Raw genomic sequence first — 9,897 nt, 5'->3', positions numbered from 1 at the left:
AGATGGCTTCAGGTTTCAAAGGATACTGTCACTGATGGGGATACTGGGTAGGATCTTTTAGGAAAATCTTTACAGGGGTAGCATACTTATCTTTGCCGGGGACTCTTGTGTCCCAAACTTCAGGAGTTATGGCTTGTTCCCACGGTTCCTGTGGGGGAATCTAAGGCTCTTCCACTGTGAGGAACAATTGGAAAGCTGTAGAGGGATGAGGATGAGGTCTGATGACTATGTAGGTGTGTAGCTTGGACAGTATATATATAGGCCTAGGAGAGGAGCTGGGCATTCAGGGATCACTAGGAAGCTATGAGAAAAATAGAAGTTATCCCAAAGACATCTGAGAGGCTCAGTAAAATGTTTCACTACAGGTTTTCCTGACACTGCCAGGATGGAGCATGTGCAGGGTGCTAGGAGCCCAGGGAAGGAAATAAGGACAGAATAGGTGGCCCCATTATCCAAAAGGAAATTCACTGACCTTCCTGACACATCAATGCTCACCTTAGGTTCCAGACCAGTAACAGCTATCTCTTGCTGCTGGGCCGTCCAGACCAGGCACCTTTAATCCTCCTCCTCCATTAATCCTCCTCCTCCATTGGCCTGTGGGCACCTCTCCTCCAGGTTTTGGGCCTTAGGACAGAGGCCAGCCCAGTTTCCAGTCTGCTTGCAATGGAGACATGGTGTCCGAAGAGGTTTGTTCTAGTTAGGGCAGTTCCTAGCCCAATGACCCGGTCGCCAGCAAATGTAGCACTTGGTACCTGGCTCAAAGGTCTGGGAAACCTGGGAGGCATTTGACGGGTGTCAGTTATCAAGTGCAGCCAATACCTGGGCATGCCTAATGTCCTTCCTTCTCTCCTTCCGTATTAGCACAAGCAACCATCTCCTCTAGGGTAGGTCCTTCAGGCTTCTGCACTAGTTTTTGGAGTTTCTTGTGAATGTCTGGTGCAGCCTGTGTGAGAAATTTGTCCCTGATTAAGACTTGCCCCTCCTAGGATTCTGTATCTACAGCAGTATGATTCTTCAGGGCCTCCTTTAGCTGCTCTAAAAAGCTTACAGGAGACTCCGCAGGTCCCTGGTGAATCGCTGTCACTTTGGCACAGTTAATGGCCTTTTGCCTGCCTGGCTTCAGTCCATTTGTGATGCACACCAGGAAATGTTCCCATGCGCACTTGTCCTGAGGCTCACTATGACTCCAAGCAGGGTCAGATAAAGGTACAGCTGTTTCCCCTACAGGGTACTTTTCATTCGTCACATGTAACTCCTCTGTAAACTTCCTAGCACCTTTGAGCACTCGTTCTTTCTCAAAGTCTGTCATAGTCTGCCCCAGGATGACCATTACATCCTTCCAGGTTAGATCACAGGCTAGGTGAGGTGCTGGGAGTGTGCTATGTGCTGTTCGGGCTTGTTAGAGTAACTGCCCACGTCACTTTTCATTTGCTTGAGTTCACTTAGAGTAAAAGGCTTAAAAATTGCTTGGGGACCAGATTCCCCTGCTGCCTCTACTACAGGTAGAATATTCAGGGCTGTTGCAGGGTTGGGGTAATAGTTGCCCCTAAGTTAAGGGTCCTTAGGGGGTCCTGGGTGCACTGGGAATGAAGATATTTGCTGCTCCTCCAAAGGAAAAATGCTCTGACATATGGCATCTCTTGTCATTGTTTCACAAACATGTTCTAGCTGGTTCACAGTTGGAAGGGAAAGTGTACCATTGGCTGGCCACAATTCTCCTTTCTCTAAAAGATACTGTGGCCAAATAGAGTTGCAAAGCGTAATCAGCTTGTTTGTCCAGCCTCTCCGGATCAAATCTATCCCAATTGGACAGGATACATCTGAGGGGGAAATTCCTGGGTATTGAGCTGGTAAGTCCCATTTAGAAAACACAAAACAAGGAGGCTATTGAGAGGTTGATGCCTCAAGGTCAGTAACCGCAGCTTCAGCACACACGTCTGGAGTGCCGTGAATCTGAGGCCTCAGGCAGGTGCCTCTGCCCAGGAAGGGATCGAAGACCAGTCGCTGCAGCCGGCATTTTGGTCTGACTGTTTTCTAGACCACAAGATAGGAGGGGCATTGTTTGGTGTGGGCATGTGTTAATGGACTTCCCAGCCCTACGCTAGCCTACCTAACAATTTCACATTGAAAACACAAGAATTAAAGCTCATACAGAATGGTTCTTCTGAAAGGTACCCCAAATTCAACTTGCTAAGCCTTAAAAGATAATTAATTCATGGCTTGAAGTGATTTTTTATTATACATAAATGCTTACCTTTTAAAAAATAAATGCTTACTTTTAAAGGGAAAGAAAATGTCTCTTTAAATTCTAAGTCATGATTATGGGATAAACAATTTACTGGAGTAGAAAGCCCAGTCTTTCTCTAGAGGAGCTGCCAGTGGTTTTGAACTTCTGACCCTGTGGATCACAGCCCAATGCATAACCACTATGCCACCAGGGCCCTTGAGCAGGGGAAACAATTGAATGAAGGCTGTGTATGACTTATACTGACAAAAGATGAAATGCACAGTATCAACAACTTATAACCATATATTTTGGAGCAAAACCTTTTACAGATGAAATTAAAATGCCATCTTTTCTTGATCTGCTAGCTGCAAGATCAGTAGTTCAAAACCACCAGCTGCTCTCCAGGAGAAAGATGGAGTTTTCTACTCCCATCAAAAGTTAAAATTTTGGAAACCCTCTCCTATAGTGTAGCTATGAGTGAGAATTGTGTCAATGACAGTGAGTTTGGAATTTAGGCACTCTGTGATGCAGTAGGTCCAACATTGAACTGTTCACTAAAAGGTGGTTTGAGTCCACAGAGAAAAGATGAGGCAATCAGCTTTATAAAGATTTCTAGCCTCAGGAACCCTGTGGAGCAGTTCTATTTAGTCCTGTTGGGTCAATAGGAGTTGGAATCATATCAATAGCAATGAGTTTTGTTTCTTGGTTTTATGTATTTATTCATAAATAGTTTTATTGGCACGTCATCCATGGATCTTATAACTCAATAGTTCAATCATATGAAGATGGGTTGTACTATGTATACCACCGTCAATTGTAGAACATTTTCTTCTTCCTTGTACTCATTGTTGTCCATGTAATTTTTTTTTCAATTCTGGCAAAAATATACACAACAAGAGTTTCCCCAATTCAACAATGTCTACATGCATAACTCAGTGCCATTGATTATACTCTTCACGTTGTGCAGTCATTATTGAGAACCCTCTCCAAATTGTTCCGCTGCAATTAAAATAAACTTAATGCCCCCTAAGCAAAAACTCTTCCTTCTTCACCCATGGTAGCTATAGGTCAAGTTTGTTGCTTTGTTTAATAGTTTTCTTCATTTAATATTCACATATCATACACATCCATAATTAAGTAGCTTTTAAAGAGTTATATATACATCATCACAATCAGTTCTAGTACTCCATCCCTCTCCCACATTCATCGATTGTTCCCCTCTCTACCAGTTCCTGATAAACCATGGCATCAGTTACTGTCTCTATGCATCCACTCCTTCTGTGCTTCATAAACCAGGAAACCTTACAGAAACAATAAAAAACAAATATAAATGAAACAAGAAGAAAACAATAATACTATAAAAACAAAAATAAAGAGTAAGAAAGAAAAAAAAAACACAACAACATTTTAAAAGCCAGAGAAGAAATTTCTGTCATGGAACAATTGAGAAATATTTGAGCCTGGAACAAATTCAGGTTGGATCCATTTGTTCCACCAAAATCAAGTTTACAATAATCTCTGCCTGATTGAAAAGCTGTTCAAGTCCCTCCCTTGTGGCTAGAAGGGATCTGTCAGAGGTTTGATTAACTAGATAGTCTGTAGATGGATTTTCGGTTCCCACCACCCTCCCTCCATAGCCTTATACAAATTGAGTGTTCACAATTTAAGCTCTGCATTTCTCCCTTAGTCATATTTGGGTTTTGTTATTGTCATCTTTGGATCACACAGTTGGTGTGGTTCTTCTACGTGTTCTTCTTAGTTGACTTCTCACTTAGATGGCTGTTTGTTTGCATACAAGCCTTTAAGGCCCCAGATGTAATTCCAATTGATAGCTTGGCACCATCTGCTTTCGTTACCACACTTAGCTGTAGCACGACTATCTTCAATGATTGCTTCATGAAGGCAAGTCCAGTACTGAGCAGGGTCATGCTATAAGTACTAACTGTTCTTGGATTAAGGCCAGAATTTTGTGGGAACCCAGAATCGATCTTCTTGTCCCTGGTTATGAACAACTCTGGTTTACTTTGGTGGTCATTTTATTAAAAACTAAAACCAACAAGAACAATAACAAAATCAAACAAGCAAGCAAACAAACAAAAACTGGAAAACTGAAGACATGGAAGGGAGTGCAGTCGGCCTAATCCCCACAGTTGTAACCAGGGGGCTTGGAAGACCAGCTCTAGTGTTAGAGAAAGATCTCCACAGTTAAGGGAGATAATGTTAAATACGCATTCTCCTGGTGGAAAGATGTTCCCACAATATCCCTCCATAAAAAGGCTACTATAAAGATGTTTCCTACCAAGCGCTTGGCAGCTTACTACGCACCTGGAAAATAACTAACTTTAAAAGCAATCAGATTATTTTGTCCTTCCCTATCGTGGACCAGTTGATTCCCTTTGATACCTTTTGATACTTATCATAGGGTGTTCTCCCAGTGAGCTCAGGTGACATCCAAAGTTAAGCTGCTCCCCATTCTACTTCCTATGTGCCTGCTTGGAGGCTTGTATGCCCCGCTACTATGTATACTCCCTGTTAAATAAACTTGCTCTCTTACATTGGAGATGAGACCTGTGCCTCGCTTGTTTGTCTTATTTTCTTTAACTGCACATGGCATTCCTACGGACCTGTTGGACTGTGGGGCTGAATTCCACAAAAGAAACAGAAAAGAAAAACATTGTCAATCATCGCCCTGGGATATAAGGTGATTGCATTTGGTAAAAATCAATGTACCCAATTACATAGAATTTAAGGTGCTGTTGATATGAGGAATGCACATAGTCCAACTTTGAGCTGAAATCCATGAGTTGTTGCTTTGTACAGATTGATTTCTTAAGTGAATGAGCTGTCTACATTGAGCATGGGGTTGGTGCCAGGGGAAATTTTCCTGTATCATTTATTAGAGGGCAGAACCTTCATCTCAGAATAAGACCTTTCATATTAATGCAGGGGGAACATTGAAGTATTAAATATATGGTGGTTCCTTTCATTTAGACACTAAGCCAGGGGTCCCCCCAAGGTTCAATGACCGCCATTTCCACAGTCTTGGGGTGGTCATCTTTTGCTTTCTCTCCCATAAAGGTGTTTTAGTCCTAAGTCCAAGAGTACAGGTAGTTTTGAGGGTGGACCCAGTTTGTTTAGTCATGCTTCCACGCCAAGTCCTTCTGGTGTGGCCTTTGGAAGATGCCATGTTCCCTGTAAGGCCGGCGTCTAAGGTTATCATGGTGCTTAGTCCATTGCCTGGTTCTCCAAGGGCTGGGTAGAAACATGTACATAGTGTCTACCCCGGACCAAAGATTGGGATTATTCTTAGGTTCCCTACAATTATTGTTTAGCATCCCTTCCCAATGTAAGGTTGTCCTCCCCATTTACCCACCATCCCCACCAACAGGTTTATTAGGTTTGTGTAGAATTCAAACAGTCAAAATTATGCTGTAATTTTAAAGGTTATTTTGTTAGCTCTGAGGATTAAACTGTGTCTCCCAAGAATATGTGTTCTAAATTCTTATCCCTTATCTGTGGTTGTCTTAGAATTTGTGAATAGGTTTTATTATGTTAATGAGATAGGATTCTGGGAGGGTGTGTGTGTATATATATATATATATATATTCTCATGCAACCAAGAGAAGCGAGACAAAGGAAGGCACAGCCAAGTCACACGAAAACCACCCAGGAGCAGAAACTCGCTAAGGTAGTGTCTTCATCCACAGCCAACACAAAGAAAGCCTTTCTCTAGAATCAATACCCCAAATTTGGACCTCTAGTTTCCCAATCTTAGATAAAATTAATTTCTATAAATGTTTATATTAATTTCTATAAATGTTTATGAGAGCAGAGAGCCCCTGCTCTCTATGTTACATGGAGCAGTTGGTGGATTTGAGCCATAAACCTTGCCTACCCAACAGCTCCACCAGAACTCCTTTGTCCTGGAGCAGCAGAGCCAAATTCAGTATCTCTAAGTTAGGAAAAGAAGTGTATTAGTAGGTAACACAAGCAGGGACCTGACAGCAATGCAGACTTGTGATTAAAAAAAAAAAAAAGTAAAGCCATCAGATGTTCTTATTATTTACTGGATTTTCCCCGGGGAGACCACACAGGTGCAAAGTAGAACAGCTCCCATAGGGTGTTCGAGACTGCAGTAAACACTATGGGAGGCAGAGCTGATCTCTGGCCTGTTGCCAAGAGGCAGGGATCAGACAGCCTCCATGCTCCATCCTTCTTTACCTATTGTGGTAGTTACATAGTTTCATGTCAACTTGATAAATAAGTGAAGGGGTGGAGGTTAGCCTGTCCATCAGATCACAGTCTGATGATGCCTCCTGGTGGGCGTGACCATCTCCTGAGGACTCAGGGAATTTCCTCTCTCCCTGGCAGAGGGCCACACTCTCTCTGTGCGCCACCTTCCTGTTGTGGAGCCACACTCAGCTGGCAGAGCCAGTGTTGGGTTGGATCCACAAGACTTTCCACCCACCAGCCTGTGATCTTCCTGCATTTGGCATCATTGCATGTCCTGTGTAAGTCTGAAGAAGAATTTATTGACTAGTATCCGACATTAGGGCTAATATCAGACTTACGGACATGATCTGGGCTGAGCTTGGATGTTTTCTCAATATACAACTGCTCTTCCATATAAAGCTCTTTTTCACACATATATGAGTGCCCTTAGATTTGTTTCTCTAATCAACCCAGACTAACACACCTATTCTTTTCACCAACCATTCATCCCCCACAACACTAGGTTCTGATTTGCTTTGTTTTGGTCTCATTTCCTTTGTTTAGCAAAGATGGTCACAGCAGTTCCAGGCATATACTGGTCTTATAAGACCAGTATAAGATGGCCTGGTAGTGCAGTGGTTAAGCGCTCAGCCACTCTCTGAAAGATCAGTGGTCTGAATCCACCAGTTACTACTGGAAGAAACATGCCATAGTCTGTTTTCGTTAAGATTACCATCTCAGAAAACCCATGGAGCAGTTTCACCCTGTCCTCTCGGGTTCCTGTGGGTCAGAATCAACTCGGTCACAGCTGCCTTTAGGTTGGGATTGATTTTATGGGTGGTGATTCCAGAGACAATTTTGCTCTTCCAGTCGTCTTAATGAGAGTTCAGAGCACCTTGCGGAACTGATAGCCACAGCCAGGAATATGGGTTCGTCTCATTGGCCAGTCAGCCTTTGGTGGCGGTGTGAGCCTGTCCCATGCCACTTGGAGAGACTTTGCATTTCTTTTCTCAAAAGACACTTTAGATGAGGGACTACTGTTACTAAAGGGAGACAGAAAGGATGCTAGCTACATAACTAAAAGGGTTCATGATAGAAATGTTGGAAGTAAGTTCTTTTTAGATAAGAGTCAGTGACTAGCCAATAGGAGGACTGTGTTAGAATTTGACCAGCAGGTTGATGAAATTGGGTATTAAACGGCATGGCATCGTCATGGGAAGCTGTGGGCTGAGCAATTATACAACCACATGAGTTCACACTTGAGCAAATATCTTCATTAACATTAACTTGAAGGTCATTTTCTTATGTGTAATTTTGTTTTAGTCACCTTGACTAGGACTTCTTCAGAAATGGATATATAATTAATCTCCGAGGCAAACAGAACATCTTTCCAGTTGACATTGCATGCTTTTTTTAAAATTGAAAAGTAACAGGGTGGTGGGGAGGCAGGGGGAAAAAAGAGGAGCTGCCACCAAGGGCTCAATAGGAAGTAAATGTCTAGAAAAGAATGAAGGCAACATAGGTACAAACATGTCTGATTCAATCGATGTATGGATTGTGCTAAGAATTGTACGAGTTCCCAATAAAATGATTTTTAAAATAAATAAATAATTTTAAAAATTTGAAAAGTAACCAAATGCATATGGTTAAACATTAAAAGAGTTTGGAAACCTCAATGCTGTTTCCTTCTAAATCTCAGATTTCTAATCTTCCTGTTCCCGCCCCATTGGCTCTCCCTGTTCCTGGTTTCTTGAGTATCTTTCCAGATACCATTTATATATATACAAGGATATCTACTACTTTTTCAAAAAGTTAATTGGTTCTGAAAACACAGCAATGTAAGAAGGACAAAGTACAGCTCTTTATAAATAGGTAGTTTTGTATAAACATTAACTTCTCTCTGCCTCATTTTCCTTCTTTGTAAAATGAATCTGGTTAGATTTTGAGCCAAACTGGGGAGGAGAGCAGAGAGGGAGGAGGACTCAGCAGAGGGAAGATCATCAGACAGCGTGACAGTCTACTGCAGGAACCTCAAATGCGCATTGAACTTAAGGTCTTGGTGAGCCCTTTCATGTGAGGCACTAGCTAAGACTCCGTGGAACTGATGCCAGTTGTCGTGCTCGCAGAGTTTGGATGTCCTTGTGCCTGTCACTGTCTCCTTATTTGCTGTATCCTGGAAATATGCGAGGGGGCCACAGGGAGGAAATGGGGACATTACTTCGTTGCCGATTAACATGAAAGCAATTTCACCATTTAGCAACTGGTATGTCCTGGCTCATTATCCTACTTCCTGCACGAGTCATCATATGCCTAAGTTACATTCCCTCCATTAGCTTCAGAAATGGGAGCCCATATTTTCCAGACTCTTCACTGGCACTGACTGTGTCTCTTGGTTTTCTTGCACCACAGTCTCCAGTTCCCACCAGAGTTAGCCAAGGACCTCCATTTCCTGTGCATCGCCAGGCAGTATAATTCTGACACTGTACTGGCCTTGGGGGAAATGCAGAGCCTCAAACTGCTGATCCCAGCAGGCCGAAAGGCAATGCAGTCAACAAGCTAACCATTTGGAAGCTGACCACCGTGACACGGGTAGTGTGGCCAGTGTCCCAATGACTGCTCTTGAAACAGAAACCAACAATGCCCCTGGGGAAAAGAAATGGAGTGTCACCTTCTGCTGCTCAGGAGAGGGAGCCACACCACAAGGGCCCTTGGGATGCCACTCCTATGGACACACACCTTCAGGAAGTTACACCTCCGAGAAGGAGTGAGGGAGAAAACATGGCCATGGCACTCCTGCAGTACAATGCTCAGAGACTTTAAAAAAACAGCCCCCCATCCACATGTGACCTCCTCCCCGGGAGACGGACGGCAGAGAAGGGGGGGAAGGGAGACTCCGGATAGGGCAAGATATGACAAAATAACGATGTATAAATTACCAAGGGCACATGAGGGAGGGGGGAAAGGGGAGGGAGGGGAAAAAAAAAAGAGGACCTGATGCAGGGGGCTTAAGTGGAGAGCAAATGCTTTGAGAATGATTGGGGCAGGGAATGTATGGATGTGCTTTATACAATTGATGTATGTATATGTATGGATTGTGATAAGAGTTGTATGAGCCCCTAATAAAATGTAAAAAAAGAAAAGAGGAGGAAAAAAAAAGAAAATGATTAGGGCAAAGAATGTACAGATGTGCTGTATACAATTGATGTATGTATATGTATGGACTGTGATAAGAGTTGTATGAGCCCCTAATAAATTGTTTTTTAAAAAAAACAGCCTCCCCCTCCACCCTTGGTGTGACCAGGTCTGTGGCAAGGTCATGGCAGAGGACAAAGTGCAGCGCCACCTGGTGTCAGGGAGTTCCAGTGCAGGCCTGGTTGGGATGGACTGAGGGCCACTGGGCACACACCACTGCGTGCCAGATGAGCAAAGAACTGCCGTGTGGTTGTAGCCATATACTG

This window comes from Tenrec ecaudatus, chromosome 9 (genome assembly GCF_050624435.1).
Source record: "Tenrec ecaudatus isolate mTenEca1 chromosome 9, mTenEca1.hap1, whole genome shotgun sequence".
NCBI lineage: Eukaryota > Metazoa > Chordata > Mammalia > Afrosoricida > Tenrecidae > Tenrec > Tenrec ecaudatus.
This window is presented reverse-complemented; position numbering follows the sequence as displayed.